The 23,526-nt window shown below is 41.3% G+C and overlaps 2 long non-coding RNA genes across 4 annotated transcripts in view; one reads left to right on the top strand and one right to left on the bottom strand.

Moving 5' to 3' along the window:
* LOC310761292 overlaps window positions 1-23,250 on the bottom strand; it is an 83,429-nt gene extending 60,179 nt beyond the window's left edge. For both annotated transcript variants that reach the window (XR_014547339.1, XR_014547340.1), the window contains exons 1-3: window positions 22,806-23,250; window positions 15,726-15,862; window positions 779-878 (exon numbers count right to left, since the gene is read on the bottom strand). This is a non-coding gene — a long non-coding RNA (uncharacterized lncRNA). The remainder of the gene's footprint in view (window positions 1-778; window positions 879-15,725; window positions 15,863-22,805) is intronic.
* LOC310761393 lies at window positions 15,910-21,205 on the top strand. 2 transcript variants are annotated; one of them, XR_014547462.1, is made up of 2 exons: window positions 15,910-16,005; window positions 20,154-21,205. It is a non-coding gene; the product is annotated as an uncharacterized lncRNA (long non-coding RNA). The 2 variants fall into 2 exon arrangements; XR_014547463.1 differs by lacking the exon at window positions 15,910-16,005 and adding an exon at window positions 17,926-17,987.
* Window positions 23,251-23,526: the final 276 nt, after the last annotated feature.

The raw sequence follows: 23,526 nt of genomic DNA, 5'->3' as shown, positions 1-23,526 counted from the left end.
AAGGTCAGCGGTTCGAATCCCCGCAAAGGGGTGAGCTCCCGTTGCTCGGTCCCTGCTCCTGCCAACCTAGCAGTTCAAAAGCACGTCAAAGTGCAAGTAGATAAATAGGTACCGCTCCGGCGGGAAGGTAAACGGTGTTTCCGTGTGCTGCTCTGCCAGAAGCAGCTTAGTCATGCTGGCCACATGACCTGGAAGCTGTACGCCGGCTCCCTCGGCCAATAAAGCGAGATGAGCGCCGCAACCCCAGAGTCGGCCACGACTGGACCTAACGGTCAGGGGTCCCTTTATCTCTTACCTTTAACCAATGTGCCCCTTTGGTTTCAGATAGTACATGGGTAGATGAGTCTAAAAAGCCAAACACACAAATCTTCACGGCCCTCTAGCAGCTATGGTGGTTCATTTACCGGAAGTAATATATTTAGTATTAACTCTGAAAGTGTATACTCAATTTTGACCAAACTAAGCCTCCTAGAGCAAAATCATCCTTGGAAGCTTACTTTTGTCAAGGAGAATTAACAGGGCACATTTCCCCTGTCTCAACACAGGTCACCATATAGGGCAAGCAAATTGAGATAGATCTAGAGAATCAGTTCCTCCAAGAGCACCTAGCAGGGGGAAGTAAGAGATGAGTGACTCAGGTATGAATTATAATGGGTCATGTGTTTACTCATTGGCAGAAAGGGTGAAGGTGAAGATGCAGTGATGCTGTCTCCTGCTTTTTCCTCCCAGACAGATGGCAAAGCAGGAAAAGGTTGATAACTTTGTTAGACAAACTCACCAATATTCTTTTCCTTGCTGTCTCTTATCTGTTGTTCATTCCATCCTTCCCTTGACCTCCCGCTGGAGTGGGTTGATCAAGCACAGATAGACATCAGCAGCTGAAAATCAGATTTAGAGGTCAAAATATGTCCAGTCTTTCTCGATGTACAAGATGTTTCCCCCTTTATTTCCAGCACTGTTTTTAAAATTGCATCACCTCATTCTTTCACTGTCTTTTGTAGGAAATAATAGACCTTTGCTATCCCAATGAGATAGCATAGACGCACGAGTCCGTTTGCGGCAGGTACCTTCCATGCAACTCATTTTAATCCATTGAAATGGGCAGCTATTCCAGTAGTTTTTAAAAGAGCCAACAGTACCAAATATTGATCACATCCATATGCCCAACCTTGAGAGATTTGTCCCCCCTCTATTGTTAACGAATTCCAAAAGAGCAGTTCATAAAGAAGAGTACATGCAGGGAGTAGAACAGTCTGAAGACATGTTCTTTTGACGATAATGATGTAGGATTTATAGAGGACATCAAGAATAAGCTATGTTGTGATCACTCATAATGCAGCTTACTTTTTGCGATGCTCTTTGTACCCCAGGCTAGAGCGATAATCCATCATGGAACTTTGAGTAATTAAAACAAGTCAGATAAATTGAAAGAGTCCATCTTTGGGTTTTGGGTCGGTTTTTTTTGGTTTTTTTACTCTTTAATAAATTTTGCATGACTTGGCCATCCTCTGTTCCCATGCAAATGACAGCAATATGGAAGAAAATTAAACATGTGTGCTCCAGCTTGGATCAAAATATAATTCAACTGTGGCCCTGGCAAAGACTGAGCTCCTGGCATCGCATTTATATGTATGGATTGCACATCTGCCACACTGTCGCAAATATGCAATAATGATCAGAACAGAATCTCTCTCTTTTTGGCATTTCCACTTGGTCAGAAATACTTATTTTAGAAATTTAAGCATTGCTGCAGAACATATGGTTTAGATAATGGGAAATAGCTTTTTTTTAGAGCTCATGTAGCATAGAGGCTAAGAGTGAGCCAGGATGGAAAGAAGTTCTGTTTCAAATTTCATCTCAACTATAATAGGCAAGTCTGCACTTCTCAACAAGGCAAACAAGGCCTAAAAGGCAGTAATAGTAATAATAATAATAATAATAATAATAATAATAATAATAATAATATTTGTAATACCCCCCATCTGACTGGGTTGCCCCAGCCACTTTGGGTGGCTTCCAGCATATACAGAAACATAATAAAATATCAAACATTAAAAACTTCCCTGTACAGGGCTGCCTTCAGATGTCTTCTAAAGGTAGTATAGTTACTTATGTCCTTGACATATGATGGGAGGGCATTCCACAAGGCAGATGCAACTGCCGAGAAGGCCCTCTGCCTGGTTCCCTGTAAGCTTACTTCTCGCAGTGAATGAACCATCAGAAGGCCCTCGGAGCTGGACCTCAGTGTCTGGGCTGAATGGTTCTCTGGGCTTCTCCTAGCTAGATTTCCCCCTGCACACAGTCACACATCGATACACCCTTGGGGTGCTTTTGCCTGGCTAGAAGGTCTCCTTGAACTGTAATAATGCCTCTCACTTGATGTGTGTGCATGCCACCCAATTTTGTCTTGGCTACCCCAGGCTTTATTCCCAAATCCTTCTAAATGTAGATCAAGTTACATACACACATGTCCAGAACCTGAAGCAGAGCTCTAAGGTACATGGCTAGGCAAAGTACTATGGCATAGTGAAATGTGAGTAGGCATGAATAGGGTGAACAGCTCACACATGGCTCCCTGAATTATCCATGATTGACGTATGTGCACCAATTCATGCATTCACCTCCCCCACCATGATCTATATGACCCCATATCTAAGGAAGAAATACATGGAGGGGAAGAATTATTATGTGAATTCCAGAGCCAGCCCATTGGATTGGAGTATAGTGTTTAATTTCATATAGGAAGATAGAATGCCTTTTGGGTTTTGTTTTTTTATAGCCATATTTAGAACCTCACGTATTTCATCCTTGCATTGTGTCACAAATGTGGATAGCCGAGTAGTTTCACTTGTCTAGAAGTGTGGCCAGGCTAACAATGCTGACTTTTAATACTTCCTGTGGAATGAGCTTTTAAAAGCTGTACGCAAGTGTTCACCATATGCCCTGCATACCCAATCTGTTGTGTGACTATGGGGCTGATTGCTTACTGCTGTTCTTCATGTCCCAGGACAACCTTAGTAAAGAGGGATTTTTCTTTTCTTAAAAAAGGATTTGGCTGGGGTGGCACACAATTAATACATAACATAAAACAAATAGGAACAGACTCAGTATATTAGTTAAACAAAACATGAAATGCATTTCATCCTAAAGTTCATTATGGCTTGCTTAGCTGTTGCAAACTAAGCACCAAATATCATTTTCTGGTGTTTGAGAGCACAAATGTTCATGCACACTAAGGTTACCAGACGTCCCGTTTCCTGGAGACAGTCTCCGGATTTACAAATCAGTCCCCAAACAAAATCAATTGAAGATGAAAAGTGTCCCCGGATTCATTGAAAAAAATCTGGTAACCTTAATGTACACTCCAACAAACAGATATATTTGAGGGCAGATTGCTGACTTAAAGTGGCTACAATTGAAAGATGATCCAAATTAATTAAACAGGATGACTGCCAAACAGAGATAAGTCCCAGAGTCATCACAACACACACCGAGAATTGGGTAACCAAAATGTCTACATGGCCGCTGAAATAATGGCATTATGTGTTACAACTGTGTCTATTGGAAGTAAAGTAGGCCTTTACTTTGTCATGTGACCATAAAAATACTGTCTAAAATAGAGATATCAAGGTGACTTCCGGAGGCGGCGCGACCGGTAATGGCTGCCTTCTCCGAGTAAGGAGAAGGGAGCTCCGCTGTAAACGGGTCGTCCGCTACGGCGAAGCGGAGACCCATTCAGGAAAACCACAGGTGGCAGAAGCCTGTGGTCTCGGGACCCGGCGGGCGCCAGAAGCAGCCCCCAAAACGTTGAAGGGACCCCGTAAGGGGCTCCGGATCGCGGAGGGGGTAGCGGCGCTGTGGGTCGTTGCGCAAACAGCGAAGTGAAGCCGCATTGCTGTTGCCGGTCAGCGCTGTCCTTTCTTCCTGCAACTTTTCTGAACTTTGGAAACTACAACCCGTGAGTAAATTTGGACATTGAAAACTTTCTGAAACTTTTGTCAACTTTCTGAAACTTTTTGAGAACTTTATGAAACTTTTAAAACTTTTTTTAAAAGTTGAAATCTGGCTGAAAACGGAGTGAGGATAAGCAGGAAGCCCATCTCCCGCTATACTGAACTTTAAGCAAAGAGCAGGAGGAGTGGAGACAAAAAGTTATGCGTTAACTAAATGCTGGCACCCTGTTAAAGCAGTTTTCTGAGTGAAAGACTTTGAGTTATTGACTTTTGCTGGTCATATTCGGGGTGCACTGATATCCTTCTTCTGTGGTACCAGTGGATTATAAAATAAATAAGAATCTCTGGTGCTGGAGCTGCCTGGATGAGCACCAGTTTGCAACTTTGGATACATTGAATTCAGGTTTTGAAACATTCTGAGTTGGAACTGGATACTTTGAAACTGTTGCAGTCAAGGCACTGTAAGAAACACTGTTTTGCTTTAAGTTTTACTCTGCTAAAAATAATACATTGTGGAGGCGATAGACATGGATTTAAATTTATAAGTCTAACTTGGATTTGATCTTTTCCCTGAAGACGCATTAAGCTCCCTCTAGAGGATTTTGGACTTACAGCAGTGACTTTGTTTTACTTTCCCTTTCCCGGCCTCTGTTTGACTATTGCATCTGGGACTCTGCTTTCTCATGGGAACAACTTGGATTGACCTTGGATTACAGATAACTTTGGAATGAGTGGCGCAAGGAGAAGAGGAAGGACTAAACAAACAACTCTAACTTTATCTGCAGCCTCACAGCGTAGATCTTCTGTGCCGGCCTTGCCTTCCACTTTGCCTCCAGACATAGAGGCGGCCTCCCTAATACAGGCAGGGGAGGGAGAGACAGAGGAGCTGCACTTGGGAGATATGGCTTCAGGGACAAGTAGCTCTGTCTTGGAGAAAATTTTGGAGAAACTGGAGGCTCTGGACAAGAAGGCTGATTTGCATACAGCTAAAATTGAACAGAACACAGAAAGCTTGAATAAGCTGACTGGACAAGTTGCACAGAATGCCCAGTCTATTGGAGAATTAAAGGAGGCTGTAGGTGAAAATCGTAAACTGGCTGAAGATACTAGTCAAAGATTGGAAGAACTTGAGAAAGAAGTAAGACCACTCAGCAAACAAGTTGGAGAACATCAGATTTACTTTTTGATGACAGAACTGCGAAACAGGGAGACCAACTTGAGGATACGGTCAATACCAGAGGTGGAAGAAGATAATTTTATTGAATTTCTAACTAAGGAATTTGCCAAGTTTTGGAAGTTAGAGGAAAAAGACTTTAAAATTGTATCTGCTTTCAGGCTTGGCAGAGTCAGAAGGACAGAGAAGCCCAGAGATTGTTTGATAACACTGAGATCAAAGGAGGAAAGGGACAAGATTTTGGGCCTGCACTACGAAAAGTCACTAGACATTTTGGGCAAGAGAATTGAAATCTACAAGGACATTCCTAAGCAGTTGCTGGACCTTAGATCTAACTACACGGAAGTGGCAAGACTGTTGAGAAGCAACGCAATTATCTTCAGGTGGGAGTTTCCACAAGGATTATCCTTTACCTACAGAGGGAGAAAGATCAAAATCAAAACAGTGGAAGATAGAGACAAGTTTTTGGGAGCACACGGAGAAGACCTCCACAAAGGACTTGGATTGCCAGCGCCAGAACTTCCAGGGGAGCCCGCCCCCTCGGATCCTCAAGGACCGGAGAACAAGGTACCACCCCAGAAAGAATAACCAGACCTATCCAGGATGTCTCTGCAGCTTTTGAGTTGGAACATAAATGGCTGTAACAGTCCCGAAAAAAGGTCTAAAATTTTTCATATTTTAAAAAAGGAACAATTGGACATTATATGCTTACAAGAAACACATGTGATTAGGCTCCATAGAAAGGTGTTAATAAATAAAAGGCTTGGTCAAGAATTTATATCATCGGATACAGTTAAAAAGAGAGGTGTAGTGATCTATGCAAAAGAGAGCCTTTCACCAAAATTTCTCTTTAAAGATGAAAGTGGAAGAATCCTCGCAATAGAAGTACAGTATCAAGGAGAAAAAATTTTGATATTAGGAATTTATGCTCCAAATGAAGGAAAATCGGATTTTTATAAGAAGTTGCACGAGATCATGCTGGATTATCTGGATTACAACAACGTCATCATGATGGGGGACATGAACGGGGTCGTATCAACAAATATGGATAAGTCACAGAACCAGAACATTACTAAAGAGGGAAGACTACCTAAGACCTTTTTTGAAATGACTGACAATATGGACTGGGTTGACATCTGGAGAGTTAGAAACCCCCTGGGAAGAGAAGGAACATTCTTTTCTGAAGCTCAACTGACTTGGACACGAATCGACCAAATATGGATAACTAGAAGTCTGGCACCTAAGGTGAGGAAGGTGGAAATCTGCCCCAAAACATGCTCCGACCATAACGCCTTGAGAATGGATATGACATTGATCCCAATCGGCTCCTTTAGATGGAAGATGAATGATGGCCTGTTTAGAGATCAAAGAATTGTAAAGAAGGCCCAAAAAACCTTAAAGGACTATTTTGAGATTAATTTGAACACTACGGTGGAAAAAAGAACTATCTGGGATGCAAGTAAAGCTGTGATGAGAGGGTTCTTGATTCAACAGAATTCCTTAAAGAAAAGACTGCAAAATGAAAAGAAAGATAAAATTCTGGAAAGTATCAAAGAGTTGGAGAAGAAGTTAAGATCTAACCCGAAGTCCCAACCGATTCTGAGAGAAATCAAACTTTATCAGGCGCAATATTCCAAGCTGATAAATCAGGAAATAGAATGGAAGATTAAAACAATGAAACAAAAAACTTTTGAATCGGCAAATAAATGTGGGAAACTGCTAGCTTGGCAGTTGAAAAGGAGACAAAGATTAAATACAGTAACAAACTTAGAGGTTGAAGGAAGGAACATTCAGAACCCGGGAGAGATTAGAAAGTGCTTCCAGAGGTATTTTAAAAAGTTATATACTCAAGGGCCACAAGATGAAATAGAGATTACACAATTTTTGGAGAGAAATGGATTAGCAAAGCTGTCAGAAGAAAATAGAACAATTTTAAATGGCAAAATAACACGACAAGAGATTGAACAGGCCATCCTGAGTCTGAAACAGGGCAAATCACCAGGGCCAGATGGACTGACCTCTAACTACTATAAGACATTGAAGGATTATTTGATACAACCTTTGTTGGAGGTCAGTAATGAAATAATGGAGGGGAAGAAGGCGCCTGAATCGTGGAAAGAAGCATTTATCACATTGATTCCAAAGTCAGAAACTGAAAAGACACAACTTAAGAATTACCGTCCCATCTCCCTTTTAAATGTGGATTACAAAATATTTGCAGATGTTTTGGCACGAAGATTTAAGAAAGTTTTAAGTGAGATAATCCATAAAGACCAGGCAGGCTTTCTCCCGGGCAGACATATGTTTACCAACACAAGGAACATCATAGACATATTGGAACTTTTACAAACAAACATAAACACTAAAGCAGTTTTAATTTTTATAGATGCGGAGAAAGCCTTTGACAACATTTCTTGGAAATTTATGAAGGGGAATTTAAAAGAAATGGGAGTGGGACGGGGGTTTGAGAACGGGATTGAGGCAATATATTCAGAACAAAAGGCTAAACTGATAGTTAACAATGTGGTTACAGAAGAGTTTAAAATTGAAAAAGGTACACGACAAGGCTGCCCGATTTCCCCATTACTGTTTATTTCGGTTCTGGAAGTGCTCCTGAATATGATTAGGGGGGACCGGTCGGTGGAAGGGATTCAGGTCGGAGCGAAACAATATAAACTTAAAGCTTTTGCAGATGACCTAGTTCTGACATTACAGGAGCCGGAGTCTAGTTTGAAAAGAGTACTACAACTGATTCAAAACTTTGGTCGAGTGGCAGGATTTAAGTTAAATAAGCAAAAAACTAAAGTTTTGGGGAAAAACATGACAGATATTGAGTTGGAACAGCTTCAGAAAGAGACAGAACTAAATGTGGTTAAAAAAGTTAAATACCTAGGGGTAAACATAACAGCAAAAAATCTGAGTTTATTTAAAGATAATTATGAAAAATGTTGGTCAGAGATTAAGAGAGACTTGGATAGTTGGTCAAGACTAAAACTTTCTTTGTTAGGCCGAATAGCTGCCATCAAGATGAATGTATTGCCAAAAATGTTATTTTTGTTTCAGACACTGCAGATTGTAGACAAGACAGAGTGCTTCCGGAAGTGGCAGAAAGATATTTCTAAATTTGTCTGGCAGGGCAAAAAGCCCAGAATCAAATTTAAAATATTAACAGATGCGAAAGAAAGAGGGGGCTTTGCCCTGCCAGATTTAAAGTTGTATTATGAAGCTGCAGCTTTCTGCTGGTTAAAAGATTGGTTACTTCTTGAAGATACGGATGTCTTGGATTTGGAAGGTTTTAATAATGCGTTTGGATGGCATGCATATTTATGGTATGATAAAGCTAAGATAAATAAGGCCTTCAAGAACCATATTGTCAGAAAATCAGTTTTTAATGTCTGGACAAAATATAAAGACTTACTGGAGAATAAAACTCCGAGGTGGCTGTCACCCCTGGAGGCTAAGGCTCGGAAAAGAGCCAATATGGAGGCCAACTGGCCAAAATATTGGGAGATAATAGAAAAGGATGGTGACAACTGGAAATTGCAGAGTTTAGAAAAGATGAGAGACAAAGTGCGAGACTGGTTACACTATGCTCAGATTAAAGAAGTGTTTAAAAATGACAAAAAGCTAGGATTCCAAGTGGAAAAGTCAAAGTTAGAAACTGAACTGTTAGAACCTAAGACTAAGGTACTTTCAAGAATGTATAACTTGCTGCTGAAATGGAACACACATGACGAAATGGTAAAATCAACAATGATAAAATGGGCGCAGGATATTGGGTATAATATTATGTTTGAAGATTGGGAAAGGTTGTGGACCTCTGGGCTGAACTTCACTGCATGTAATGCGTTGAAGGAAAATGTGATGAAAATGATGTATAGATGGTACATGACCCCTGTTAAACTGGCTAAAATATACCATTCGTCTGATAGCAAATGTTGGAAATGTAAGGAAAATGAAGGAACATTTTTTCACCTCTGGTGGACCTGCCCTAGAGTGAAGGCCTTTTGGGAGAAGATATATAATGAATTAAAAAAGGTGTTTAAATACACCTTTACTAAGAAATCAGAGGCCTTTCTCCTGGGTATTGTCGGCCAGAGTGTGTTAAAAGAGGACAGAACATTCTTTTTGTACGCAACAACAGCAGCAAGAATATTAATTGCCAAGAATTGGAAAACTCAGGAGCTACCCACTGTGGAAGAATGGCAGATGCAACTGATGGACTATATGCAATTAGCCGAGATGACCGGCAGAATTCGAGACCAGGGAGAAGAAAGGATGGAAGAAGACTGGAGGAAATTTAAGATTTATTTACAAAAATATTGTAATTTGGCTGAGTGCTGAATTGGATGCCAGTGCAGACAATTGTCTACCATTAAATTAGATTTAAGGCTGAATTATATGTCAAACCAAATTAAGATTATTAATTAAGATGAGTTAAATGATAATTTGTTTGAAATTAATTTAATAATGATGTAAGTGTATGCGGGAGGTGTGGGGGAGTCCCATGTAACAATTGAGAGATGTTAAATGGACAATGATAAGTGCTTATCTAATATATGCTTTATTTGAAAACTTTAATAAATATATTATAAAAAAAAAAAAAAGAAAATACAAAAAAAATAAAAAAAAAAAATAAAATAGAGATATCAAACTTCTGTCTGTTCTCCAACTATGCCTTGCCAACCAAGCAGAACAAAAGACTCTGGTTTTGCCCCTTGGATCACCAAAATCTGCTGTTGGGTCTGCCCCAGATCTGTCCAATTCTTGGACTTAGCTCCCTAGCTCTACCACTGACACATGCTATATTTGCTCTGCTCCAAAAAGAGATACGGGATCAGTTTTGCAAGTTGGCAATCTTACTCATGATCCAGGAGCTGGAGAGGAATTCTTTCTTGCAAACTGATTTTACAGCACACATACACAGTTAGCCTTCCTTGTAGGCTAGTTGATGCTATCATAGCAATAAGGGTTTCTGTCTTTGTTGCTGAATAATAATAATAAGAAGAGTTTGGATTTGAAATCCTGCTTTATCACTACCCTAAGGAGTCTCAAAGCGGCTAAGATTCTCTTTTCCCTTCCTCCCCCACAACAAACACTGTGAGGTGAGTGAGGCTGAGAGACTTCAAAGAAGTGTGACTAGCCCAAGGTCACCCAGCAGCTGCATGTGGAGGAGTGGAGACACGAACCCGGTTCACCAGATTACAAGACTACCACTCTTAACCACTACACCATATTGGCTATCAGTTTATAACAAAACCACATGCTTTATTAAGCAAAATATTAATATACTGCCGACTGATATAAAATATCATGACTGTGTACAGCAATGGCCTCTCACCCCTTTCCAGGTGGGTGCTGATTGCGGAACTTGCCTCCGTCCACCACCCTCAACCACTAGGGTCCACGTTATTAGGGGAATTCCCCGGCCGGCAGAATCAAGGGGCGGGGATCCCTTGCAAAAATGCCAGCTTTAAATGGGCCAATCAGTGGCCCTGCCAGATGGGCAGTGCCTTGCTGGCTGGCCAGACATTGCCTACAGGCCATGTCCATTCAGCCGTCAACACAAAAAAGTTGACCATGTCTGCCCTCCGCAGCGTGGCTAGCCGAAAAGCAAAGGAGAAGACCAAAGAAAGAAGAAAGATAAGCAAGCCTAGGAGGAGAAAAGCAGATGGGAACGGCTCTAAATAATGTACAATAAAACCTAAAACATCATAGAAACAAGACAAAATAATCATTAAAACGATTGGCTAATCAAGGAAGTTTAAACAGCTGCATCAGCCTGTCAACAGAAAACGGTCTTCAAGAGAATCCTGAAAATCATAAATGAGAATGTCTGCTGAAACTCTGCCTGAAGTGTATTCCACAGCATGGGAGCTGGTATGCTTCTGACGCACAAGGGGCAATGAACAGTGTTTCCTCAGTCTGGTTTGGGGCTGCAACATAGGTGGAGTGTGAGTCATGGCCCTAAACAGCCATGGGGCTGAGGTTAACCTTGGAGAGGAAAACATAGAGGCTTCATACAGGTGATATACATAGAGAGAATGCCATTTTCTGTATTTTGCTTGCAATGGAGACACAATTAGTTGGGATAAGAGACACATCTTTATCTATGGCTACACTCATGGAATTCCTTAGTCCACAAGGTTTGTCCACTTTTCTGCTGGGCAGATGAGGTTTTATATGGTGAGCTTTGCTAAAGGTATTATTATTATTATTATTATTATTATTATTATTATTATTATTCACTGATCCTGTAAACATGAAGGAGCGTCTTCACCCCCATCACTCAACCCCGACACTGAGATCCAGCACTAAGGGCCTTCTGGTGGTTCCCTCACTGAGAAGTGAAGCTACAGGAAACCAGGCAGAGGGCCTTCTCAATAGTAGTGCCCACCCTGTGGAATGCCCTCCTAGCAGATGTTAAGAAGATGAGTAATTATATATAATTATATAACATTTAGGAAACATCTGAAGGTAGCCCTGTGTAGGGAAGCTTTTTAAGATTTAACTGTTTACTATGATTTTATATACTTTTATTATACATATGTTTTTATAGGGAGTGGGTGGCATTGTGGTCTAAACCACTGAGCCTCTTGGGCTTGCTGATCGGAAGATTGGCAGTTCAAATCTGTGTGACTGTGGTGAGCTCCTGTTGCTCTGTCCCAGCTCCTGCCAACCTAGCAGTTCAAAAGCAAACCAGTGGAAGTAGATAAATAGGTAGCAGGAAGGTAAACAGTGTTTCTGTGCACTCTGGTTTCTTTCACAGTGTTCCATTGCACCAGAAGTGGTTTAGTCATGCTTGCCACATGACCCGGAAAGCTGTCTGTGGACAAACGCCGGCGCCCTCGGCCTGAAAGCGAGATGAGTGCCACAATCTCATTGTCGCCTTTGACTTAACCGTCCAGGGGTCCTTTTCCATTACCTTATGTTTTTATATATGTTGAAAGCTGCTCAGAGTGGCTGGGGCAACCCAGTCAGATAGGCAGGGTGTAAATTAATCATCATCATCATCACTGATATTTACATTCTTTTATTATGGTTTGGGTGATGTAATAGCAGATTGGGTGACAATATCTCTAGAGGCATTCAAATCAGTCCAGTTTTGAACCATCACACCAAATTGGGTGAAGTCATGTTTTGGTCTGTCATTTTGATTCAAAATGGTGTCCAACATTCAAATGCAGACAAAGACCTCATCTACTGCAGGAACCCTGATGCCAAACTGGGTGATGATATGGCGTCCGAACCCATAGAGATCAGACAGAGAAATCACTTTCCAAAATAGATTGCCATTCCTTCTTTCTACTCAATTTTAACAAGACCCATAAAAACATAGAACACTAATTGCTTGGATGAATCCGCTGTGGGCTTCAGACATAGCCTATAAATTTCACATGATTGGAAAGGTTTCCTGGGACGATATGCACCTGCAAATTGTTAGCCAACACCCAGTGACACATTTTATGGTCCTTCAGCAGCTCATAGTTTTATGCAGCTGTAGGACTACATGAATTCTGAATGCTTGACATTTGTCCTAAGTGGTGTTGACATTTCAGGGACTTAAAGAATCAAACAAAACACACAAGAACACAAATCCTTTGCATTTGATTTGCCCCATCAGCAGAAAAAGGAAGTCCAACCATCTCAGGAAGTTCAAATTATACTCAAAAGACATACAGCTGCAGAAATATAAAACAAGTAGTTGAAGGTCTGATTGCTATTAATGTATGGTATCTAGCCCTCCTTAATGGCTAGTTGCTTCCTGCTCCATAAGGTATCTACACACACACACACACAGAGAGAGAGAGAGAGAGAGAGAGAGAGAGAGATTAAATTTATTTCCATATTTATTATTTTCTCATGCTTATTTGTCAGACTACTAAGAATGTGGAGTTGTTTGTGAATAACCTCAAGAAGGAGCTCACAGGAGTCCATTTCTCATGTGAAAATTGCCATGCCATGGGGATCATTTATAAAGGTATAGGAACTCAGAAATACTAAGTCTGATCTATAAATTAATATTGTTCCTTCTGTCAACATTAGCAAAACAAGGAGCTCCCTCCCAAGGCATAGACCTTTCTGCTGAAAAAATATCTCACATGGTCCAGAAAATGTGAACAATATTAAAACTTTTTGAAATAACTACGTCCACATTCAGCCTGCCAAAGGATGGCTGTCAGTTTCCAAAGCAACAAATCAGTAAGAACACAATTCAGAGCAATGTTTGGAGGCAATATACAGTGGTACCTCGGGTTAAGACCTTAATTTGTTCTGAGGTCCGTTCTTAACCTGAAACTGTTCTTAATCTGAGGTACCACTTTAGCTAATGAGGCCTCCCACTGCCGCTGCGCCGCCGCACGATTTCTGTTCTCACCCTGAAGCAAAGTTCTTAACCCGAGGCACTATTTCTGGGTTAGTGGAGTCTGTAACCTGAAGCGTCTGTAAACTGAAGCGTCTGTAACCCAAGGTACCACTGTACATCTATATCAGGGGAGGGGAACCTCTGTCCTGAGGGCAAAATACATGCACCCAAGCTCCTTTATCTGGCCCTTGAGATTGTCCCCAGGCTACACCTCTCACTGGGCTGGCTTTACACCTTCCTTGCATTTTTGCTTGGCCAGAATTTGCCCTCAAACTCTGATAATGATCCTTGCTTGCCGGAATGGAGGATAGAGAGAAGTGTTTGTAGACACTAGCCTACTGTATAAAGGTAAATTTCATATTTATTGATCCATCCACATTTGCCTCTGCCCCCCACCCCCAAGTGGCTCCTGCAGGGTTGCCCAGAAAGGAATCTGAAAAAAACCCCACCATATCAGAACTTCCAAGTATCCCTCTTTTCCAGGGACAGTCCCAGATTTGCAGAAGCCATCACGGTTTCTGATTTCATCCTGGAATGTCCCACTTTTCCTTAGGACGTCCCTATTTTCATTAGAGAAATGTTGAAGGGTACGGAGATATGAGACCCCGAGCCAGGGAGATATGTAACTATACAACCCTTAGAAGACATCTGAAGGCAGCCCTATATAAAGAAGTTTTTTTAAAAAAAGTTTAATGTTTGGTTTTTATATATATTGGAAGCCACCTAGAGTGGCTGGGGCAACCCAGTCAAATGGGCAGAGGATAATTATTAAATAGGATGTCTCTATTTTCGTTGGAGAAATATTGGAGAGTAGTCCATGCCTGCTTTAAATACTTGATGGTGATTATGAGCAAAAGGAGCACGACTATCTACTTTATGCTGTGTGTTTCCAAGATGGAACCAGCTTCAGCTGAAGCCTTTTTGAAGTATGCATTTAAACCATTAGTAAAGGTAAAGGGACCCCTGACCATTAAGTCCAGTCATGACTGACTCTGGGGTTGCGGCGCTCATCTCGCTTTATTGGCTGAGGGAGCCGGCGTACAGCTTCCGGGTCATGTGGCCAGCATGACTAAGCCGCTTCTGGCAAACCAGAGCAGCGCACGGAAATGCTGTTTACCTTCCCGCTGGAGAGGTATCTATTTATCTACTTGCACTTTGACGTGCTTTCGAACTGCTAGGTTGGCAGGAGATTTTTTTTTTAACCATTATAATTGATCAAATTTTATTGAACCAGTCTGCTGTTGTCTGAGGGTTGCTTTTCTTCCAGTGTTTAGCTCTGCAGATTTTTGCAGCTGTTAACAACTATTACTTTCAGGTCTATTTCTAGCAAAGTTTTTGGTTCCAGAGATGAGGAGCCACCTCTCACTTAATTCATTGTGTTGCTGATTAAATCCCAAAACATCTGAATTTTTCAACATTCTGTGCAAACTAGGGTCTGTCAACCCTACTCTTTCAGCTTCCTGCTGAAGACCTTCATTTTTGAACAAGCCTTTTAGGTATTTCTTTTTAAATAGTCTATAGTTGTATTGGATTTCAGATCCACCCCCCCCCCATATATGGAATTGCTTTTATATATGCAATGGTTTCAATTGTTTTTACATATAGAATTGATTTAATCATTTTATTGTTTTCGTTGTGAATCACTTTGAGATATTGCAAGAGAAGCAATCCATAAATGGAACTACCGTAATTAATCAATAATTTGTTTTCCTTTCTTACAGTTTCATCTTTTCTATGTTAAGAAAATATTGCTGTTCTACATAATCTGAAAAGTATTGGAAGAAAAGTGTTGTTTTGTTTTAAAAAAGAATATTTTAGAGTCTTCTTTATAAACTTACCTTCTGTTGAGCAAGTGGGATATACATTTTGTTAATAAATAAATGATCCCTGGGAGTACGGATACTGAGGTAAACAAGAATTCACTTCTGATCCAATAATGCCTGGTTATATTAGGATTTCTGATAGTGTCAGTGCAGCACTTATAATAATTGAATCAGCCTCAGGAACTTAAAGATAATTGAGTTTTAATAGATACTCTGCATCCAATGTGCCATTTATTATCAATTCTCTCTGTCATGTTACCCTTTAATACAAGGTAACAAACACTGAAGTAGTCAGGAATCATATCCTCAGTGGGAATATTCAAGTAAATAAAGCAGGGCAGATACATTCCGTGTGCATTAATTAGCAAAATTAAACGTATACCTTCCTGCACAGGTTACATAATACCCACATTCTTAAAACTTGGCGTTTGCCATCTGTACTCAGCATGTTGTCACACATGATCGTTAACTTTGAAAAGCAAGTCTTGCTGAACAAAGGCCATGGAATAAATGGGTTGCCATAAGAAAACAATTTAAAAAGAGTCACCTGTTGAGAAAAGACACTTAATCAAACTTTGGCTTAAAAGAGAGAGAGAGAGAGAGAGAGAGAGAGAGAGAGAGAGAGAGAGAGACCACCCAAGATTAACAGACCACTCCCCACTCCCTATGCACACACCAGTTTAAAACCAGGTATGTTATAAGAAATGACTGATTGTAAGAGTTTCGGATCGAAACCATCCTTTCTAAAAGTAGACCTTTTCAAATACCAAAGGGATGAATTACATGCCGGATGATTGACTGCAGATGATGCAAAATAGTGCTGATTTAAAGGACACATTTGGAAGGACAGAAAGCCAGCTTGGTTTAAGGCAGGCATAGGCAACCTCGGCCCTCCAGATGTTTTGGGACTACAATTCCCATCATCCCTGACCACTGGTCCTGTTTCCTAGGGATCATGGGAGTCGTAGTCCCAAAACATCTGGAGGGCTGAGGTTGCCTATGCCTGCTTCAAGGCAATAGCAATGGTCTTGGGGCCTGAGAGAACCAGATTTTGATTCTTGCTTTGCGGTAGTTAGCCACACTCAGACCTACCTGGGAATCATCCCCATGCATGTGTGTTGGCTCACGTGACTGGCGTAGAAACAGCTACCTGACCTAATGTGCCTCTCAAAGGATTCATTTATTTTATTATCATTTTGTACTTATAGCAAAGCACTGGAAGACTCAAGATCTACCCACTCTGGAAGAATGGCAGATGAAGTTGATTGACTGTATGGGACTGGCAGAAATGACCGGCAGAATCCGCGACCAGGGAGAAGTGTCAGCAGAAGAAGATCTGAAGAAATTTAAGGACTATTTACAGAAATACTACAAAATTAATGAACTCTGAAAAGATGTTGGATTGAACTTTTGTGGTCTCTAGCTGTTATGCTAAAGATAATAGGGATTAAAATTGTTTAAGTCATTAAACTTAAAAAGTTGAGTGGAAAATAAGGTGTTATTTTAAAAGCAATGTTAAGAGATTAGGATTTGCTGGATTAACAAGTTGAGCTAGAAAACAAGAAGGGGAGGTACGAGGAAGTCAAAGAAACATGTTATTGAAAAATTGTTACTGAAATTGACTTGTTTTTAATATTTTTCTTTTTCTTTTTCTTTTTGTGTTTATATAAAATTGGAAAATCTAATAAATATTTATATATATAAAAAATATTTTATTATCATTTTGGTTGGGGCAATGTCAAATAAAAAATCTCCATGGGAATATCAGAGAAAGGTTGCATAAAATGGCTTATAATAAATAAACAAATAAAACAAACATTTCTTTTGCTCTTCTTTTCACAGAAGAGGAGCTATGACTTTGAGTTTGTGACATCTGTGTTTTGACACTCTTGCAAGCAACTCTCTTGTGTGTTTTTCAACAAGTCAATCAATGCTGTGTTACCAGAACCAGCTCTAAGGGAGTCTGACCAGAAATCATGGTTCCTCTTTTGCTATGTTATGGGATGGGTTTTCTTGCCTTGGTTGAAAATAGGGATGGGATATAACCTGCCTTTTCCACTCTGCAGTTTATGTAGTTTTTGAGATAATGACAGTTTCCAATTCACAATGGACCCGGACACCAAAGCAGGTCCAAAGAATTTCAGACCCTCCAAGTCTCCCTATTTTCCAGGGACATCCCTGATTTAGAGAAGCCATCCCAGTTTCTGAGTTGATCCTAGATTGTCCCACTTTTCCTTAGGATGTCCCTATTTTCATTGGAGAAATGTTGGAGGGTATGGAGTTATCCGACCCCCCGAGCCATCTGAACACAATCCTGTATAGGAAAGTGTTTAATGTTTAGTGCTTTATTATGTTTTTAAATTTCATTATGTTTTTATATATGTTTGGAAGAAAGGTGTCTCTGTCCAAGATGACCAAATGAAGGCATTGATGCTACAAGTAGCTCAGGTGACAGATGTTGTGTGGTACGTTTGTAGCATATCTGTGTTTCGCCTGGGGAGGAGATGGGTTGTACAAGAGTACACTTTCTTGTACTCTTGCCCCAAAGATGCTGTCTGAAGAAACAGCTTCTTATGTACTGTGACTAAGATATCTGTTTCTTTGCCATGAATGAATCTGGGAATTGGACAAAAAAGGAATGGACTAGAAGGCTTGGAGGATGTTCTTTAAAGGTCAGTGGCCAGACTGTACCAGCCATGCCTCATTAGGGAAATTTCAGGTCAAAGGCCTGGAAGAACTTGGAAATAATTAGAATGCAAGGAGAGACTATGGGGAGAATATGCATCCTCATCCCAGTCCCGATGTAAGAGGAGGGAGTTAATCTGTGTCTGTAAAAGCAAATGTAGTTTTGGGAATGGATAGGGATCAAGTGTGCTGCTTTGTCCCCACAACTGATGTCATGCACACGCATCACATGACATGCTGACACTATGCACACGTCACATGACATACTAACATATCACATGCATGTGTGAGTGAGACAGGCAAGCCGCATGTGTTGTGCGATTAAGGTAAGTGCATCATGCAGTGTGCGTACACAGCCTCTGCATTTGGGGGCGGCTCCCTGCTTGATTTTTTTTTTTGGGGGGGGGCCTTGGTCTCCCCGGTGCCCCAGATGGTGCCTGTGATAGAATATTCACTCCCCAGAGACAGATTTGGAGCTGGAAGCATATTTCAGGGTGCAACTAGGGTTCTGATGTAGGGCAAGGGCTTTGCTGTATGGATGAATGATTAAACTCTTTGCCTCCAACTGTTGCCTACCTATAGCTTTGTAAATCAGGGCAGGGAAACTGGATCCAGGCAGTGGGGCAGTTCCTTATCTCCCCCACCCACTGTGGGCCAGGTTTGACAGGTGATGTGAGATGACCTGTTTTTGCCTGCAGAATTTGCAGTCTGCAGGTAAAGGCACCACATATTGCAGCTGATCATGTTGTTGTTGTTTAGTCGTCTTAGTCGTGTTCGACTCTCCGTGACCCCATGAACCAGAGCATGCCTTGGAAACTCTCACTTTCTTCTCAAAGCTCCTCCTTTTTTATGTCCATGGAGTTTTCTTGGCAAAATACTGGAGTGGTTTGCCAATTCCTTCTCCTGGTGGATCACATTTAGTCTAAACTTTCGGCTATGACCTGTCCATCTTGGGTGGCCCTGCATGGTATAGCTCAAAGCTTCTTGGAGTTTTTTCAAGCTCCTTCACCATGGCAAGGCAGTGATCCATGAAGGGGCAGCTGATCACAGAATCATAGAATTGCAGAGTTGGAAGTGACCCTGGGGCTCATCCAGCCCAACCCCCTGCAATATAGGAATATGCAACTGTCCCATACAGGGATTGAACCTGCAACCTTGGCATTATGAGCACCACACTCAAATCAACTGAGTTATCCAGGTGATTAGGGCTTGCATGGAGTGGTAATGCAGGCAATGGTACAACAATCTCCAGAAAGCACCATGTTGCTGGATGGGCACTCTCGTCAACCCTGCTGCTCATCAGGCAATGGCTTTTTCCATGTCCTACCCTCCAGCCCCGGGAGCCTTTCCCAGACCATGACTTTGAGAATAGCAGAAGCAGCTGGGAAGAGAGGAGTTCAGCGACAGTTTTTTAAAAATTATTTTATAAGTTATGTGTCCTTGTTTCTCAATTTAATCCTTTTACATGGTTTTGTATGACTTGTGGTCTTTTATGCATTGTGATTTGCTGCTATTTTTATTGATTACAGATGAGTAATTATCTATTATAATTGATAAGTGTAAACTGTTTATTGCTTGCTGATGTTTAATTTTAGTGTTTACTATTGGATTCTAATGATCATTGCATATTGCTTTATTTGAGTTGTCTATTTTAAAATGACTTTTTATATAGGATCAGTATGTTACTGTTAATGTCCGATGTTTTATTGTTATTTTTTGTGAGTGTTGAAAGCCACCCAGAGTGGCTGAAGCAACCAACCCACCCAGATGGGTGGGGTATAATTTTTTTAAAAAATTATTATTTATTATTATTAGTGGTGCCTAAATAAACCCAAGATTACAAACAGCACCGCTATCCCCCCACACTATTGCTTTCCTGTGATTTCTCTTCCAAGAGGAAGCCATAACTGGGTAAGTGCTACCCATGGAACAACTAGCCATTCTGAGAATTGGGTGAAATGTCAGGAATGCCCTTTCCCCCCAGTTCTTCCTGTGTTCTGTCTGTGTTTCTTCCAGATATTGCTGAACAGCCAGTGTCGATCCTCTCTTTCCAGCGCTCTAATTACAAACTAACTTCTCCCAGTCCTGCAACTGCTACTAAAAGGAATGCCATTAATTTTTCTTCTCCTTTCTTCTTCTGACTTTGTCTGCAGCTATGGGTGCAGAGATACAGGGAAGAGCAGCAGAGACCACCAGCAAGTAGCAGCTGTGATGTAAAACAGCAGGAAAGAGTTGTTCAGAGGGGAAGAAAAAGAAGGGGCCTCACCTTTTTCGGTAAAGGTTTGCGAAAACATGAAAGGCAAGAGCTGTGAAACTAAATAAAGGCTTGACACACAAAAAGAAGGATTTAAACCAAAGTGAAAGAACGTGGGAGGTTGCATTTTTTAAAAAAAACCAAAACCACGAAAACATCGTGACATCTATTTTCTTACCACCACCCCCAGACCTTTTAAACAGCATCATGTTTTAGCAATAGAATGGAGAACGTTTCTCTAAAATAGGAAGTTTGCAGCTGAATCCGGAAGCCTTACTGTTGCCAAATTCTGCTTGACTTCCTTTGAAAACACTGTCATGTCGAATCGTGTAACTTTTCTCGATAAATATTCTGTTGATTTTGGAAATCTCGGGCTGAGCTACCTCTCAAGGTATGGTTCAAAAGTATTTTGAATGTGCATTCTGGGAAATGATATACAATGAGTTGAAAAAAATGTTTAACATAACTTTTGTGAAAAAAACAGCTTTTTTACTAGGAATTTTAGATGCAGAGATACTAAAAGAGCAGAAATGGTTGTTTATGTATGCGATGACAGCAGCACGGATACTACTGGCCCAAAGACAGAAAGAAGATAAAGTCCCGACCACTGACGAATGGCTGATGAAGATGATGGACTATGCCAAAATGGCGAAATTGACTGGGGAAATCAGAAACCAAGAAGATAGAAACTTTAATAAGGAATGGGGAAAATTTACAATTTACTTAAGAGAACACTATAAACAACTAAAAGCTTTGGTGGGATTTGAGTATGTAAAAACTAAGGAGGAAAGGGATTATTTCAAGAAAGCAGAGAAAATATATGTTGCAGTGGAAGAAGTTTGATAATGGAAACCATGGAGGGGTGGAGGAAAGTTCAAGGTTCCAGGAATCCTGAATGTTGATGATGATGATTAATGTTTGAATTTAAATGTATAGAGTAAAACTGAATAATTTTTTTTGGTAAAAAATAAATAAAACAGGCATGAGCCAGGAAAAATAATAAAATTGCAATGTGGCTATCTTGGAGTGACCAATTCAACTTAGAAGAGAAGCAAAAATGGTTACCAAGAGAGATACCTTAGCTGAAACCTGGACTCCCTTCTTTTCATATGTAAGCGAAGGAGATAACAATTCTTTCCCACCAACAAGCGCATTGCCTGGCCCCCACAAATGAGGGAGGTGACACCGTGTGCCATGTGCGAGTGACATCAGCACGCCAGTGATAGTTGTGTTTTAAAATGTGTGCACTCAAATATGCGGTATTCCAATTTGGATACAAGCATTTAATAGAGAAGTTGAACAAATTCAAGCAACCTTTCTTCGTAAAATCCTTGGTGCCCCTAAATGCGTAAATTATTTAACCTTATGTGCTGAATCTGGTCAACATGTGACAGAAAACCAAAGCATGGCTCTCCACAATCAAGGCCTGGCTAAAAGTCCATTTTAGAAAGTGTGTTCTCATTAAAAGAGAGCATGTGTCGCGGTGGGGGCAGCCAAGACACCCTTCTGTTGCCAGGCAGTTTGGGATGGGATGCCTCTGGCAGGGGTTGGTAGCCTGAGTTGCTGGGGTAATTTTGATGTTGCCAGTTTGGGGGTGGGAACAGAGATTTTTTAAACAGTGCTCACAGCGATCTGCTTTCTCTTTCGCTGCGTGTACCGGATCACCCGCCCGCCCTCCCTTAATTTGGGTCTTGTGCGTTGACCTTGCTATGCCTGTCATGGGGTCGTCTGCCATTGGGGCAGGGGCCTGGTAGGAATTTTGTCCATTTGGCTGATTGGCTGAGGCCATTTGGTTTTTGCCAACTGCGTAGCAAATCGTCACAACTTGTAAGGTTGCGGTTAGGCATTGGTTAAAATTGGTTGGAGGAGGGGTAAGGATTGGCTGGGCCTGCCCCTCCAATGTTGCTGCTGCAAGGGAATTCCGTTAAAGGAATTCAGGGGCTTGCCATCCTTTCGTCCAAACCCCTGGAATCGGGTTTGGGCTGCTTAAGCCCCTGGGAGCATGCGGGGAGAAGCTGAGGCCTGTGGCGTAGCTCCAGTTCTCCCCAACATTGTTTCCCCTCACTGACTTTTGCTGGAATCCAGAAGTCAGTTCTGTCCCCAGGCGGGGGGACAGATAGTCCTAACCAATGCCTAAGCAGCCACTCACATCCATGTATGTTAATAAAGTTGTGGCCAAAATTATGCCAAAAACCTTAAACAAAAATTCTGTGTGAAGTGTGTGTTACTGGGGTGGGGTTGTCTTGGGGACCTCGACATGCAACAACATCTAATCCCTTCTTAACCTCTATGCTTAAAGACCTTTTTTTATCCAGATTGTATAGAGCAGGGGTGGCGAACTCCCAAGAGACTGCAATGTACTCACAGAATTAAAAACTGGCAGTGATCTACCCCCTTTTGGGGGGTTCAGGTCAAAGTTGTTGAACTTTTTTTTAAAGAAGGACAGCCGGGGTACAGGGCTAAGTTGTTGAGCTTTTTGAGAGAGGTGGGAAGCCCCAATTTTTGAAAATTCAAACCTAAGCTCAAGGGAGAATGGGGAACAGCCACTCACCAACGGATTGCTGGAGAAACAAACAGCCTCAGTGAGTAAACTCCGTCTTCCGTTCTGCAGATCATGTGACAATGGAGGGTGGGGCAGGATTCTATTTTAACAACGCTAAGGAAAGGGACACAGCGATCGACCCGGGGATCTCCCAGTAGATCGTGATTGACCTGTTGGACATCCTTGGTATAGAGCAATTCAAGACAAAATCTGTAGTTTGGCCATTGCCCTCGAGAACCTTGAAGTACGTGACGAAAATCAAGCAGAGGCTCTAAGACCACGAAAGACAGCACTTGTTACCTCATACTCTGAGCTCTTGTTCTCCAGAGGCCTTAGGTATCAAAACATCCCACGGGACCTGTGCCAAATATCTAAAGGATCTACTACTCCCTTCCCATCAAAGAGCTTTTATGCTTGCGAGACTAAATGCTTTCCCCTCCTCAGTGACCAAAGGCAGATTACAGATAGGTAGCCGTGTTGGTCTGTCATAGTCAAAACAATTTTTTTTTTCTTCCAGTAGCACCTTAAAGACCAACTAAGTTAGTTCTTGGTATGAGCTTTCGTGTGCATGCACACTTCTTCAGATACACTGAAACAGAAGTTGCCAGATCCTTCTATATAGTGAGAAGGTGGGGAGGGGTATTACTCAGAAGGGTGCTGGGAATGGGTGATTGGCAGATAGCTGTGATGAGCCTGTTGACGACTCTTAACGACTGCAATAGGTCTTACA

Source organism: Podarcis filfolensis, assembly GCF_964270895.1.
Source record: "Podarcis filfolensis genome assembly, chromosome: 4".
NCBI classification, from domain to species: domain Eukaryota; kingdom Metazoa; phylum Chordata; class Lepidosauria; order Squamata; family Lacertidae; genus Podarcis; species Podarcis filfolensis.
Note: the sequence above shows the minus strand (reverse complement) of the source record. Positions and strands in the feature narration are given on the sequence as shown.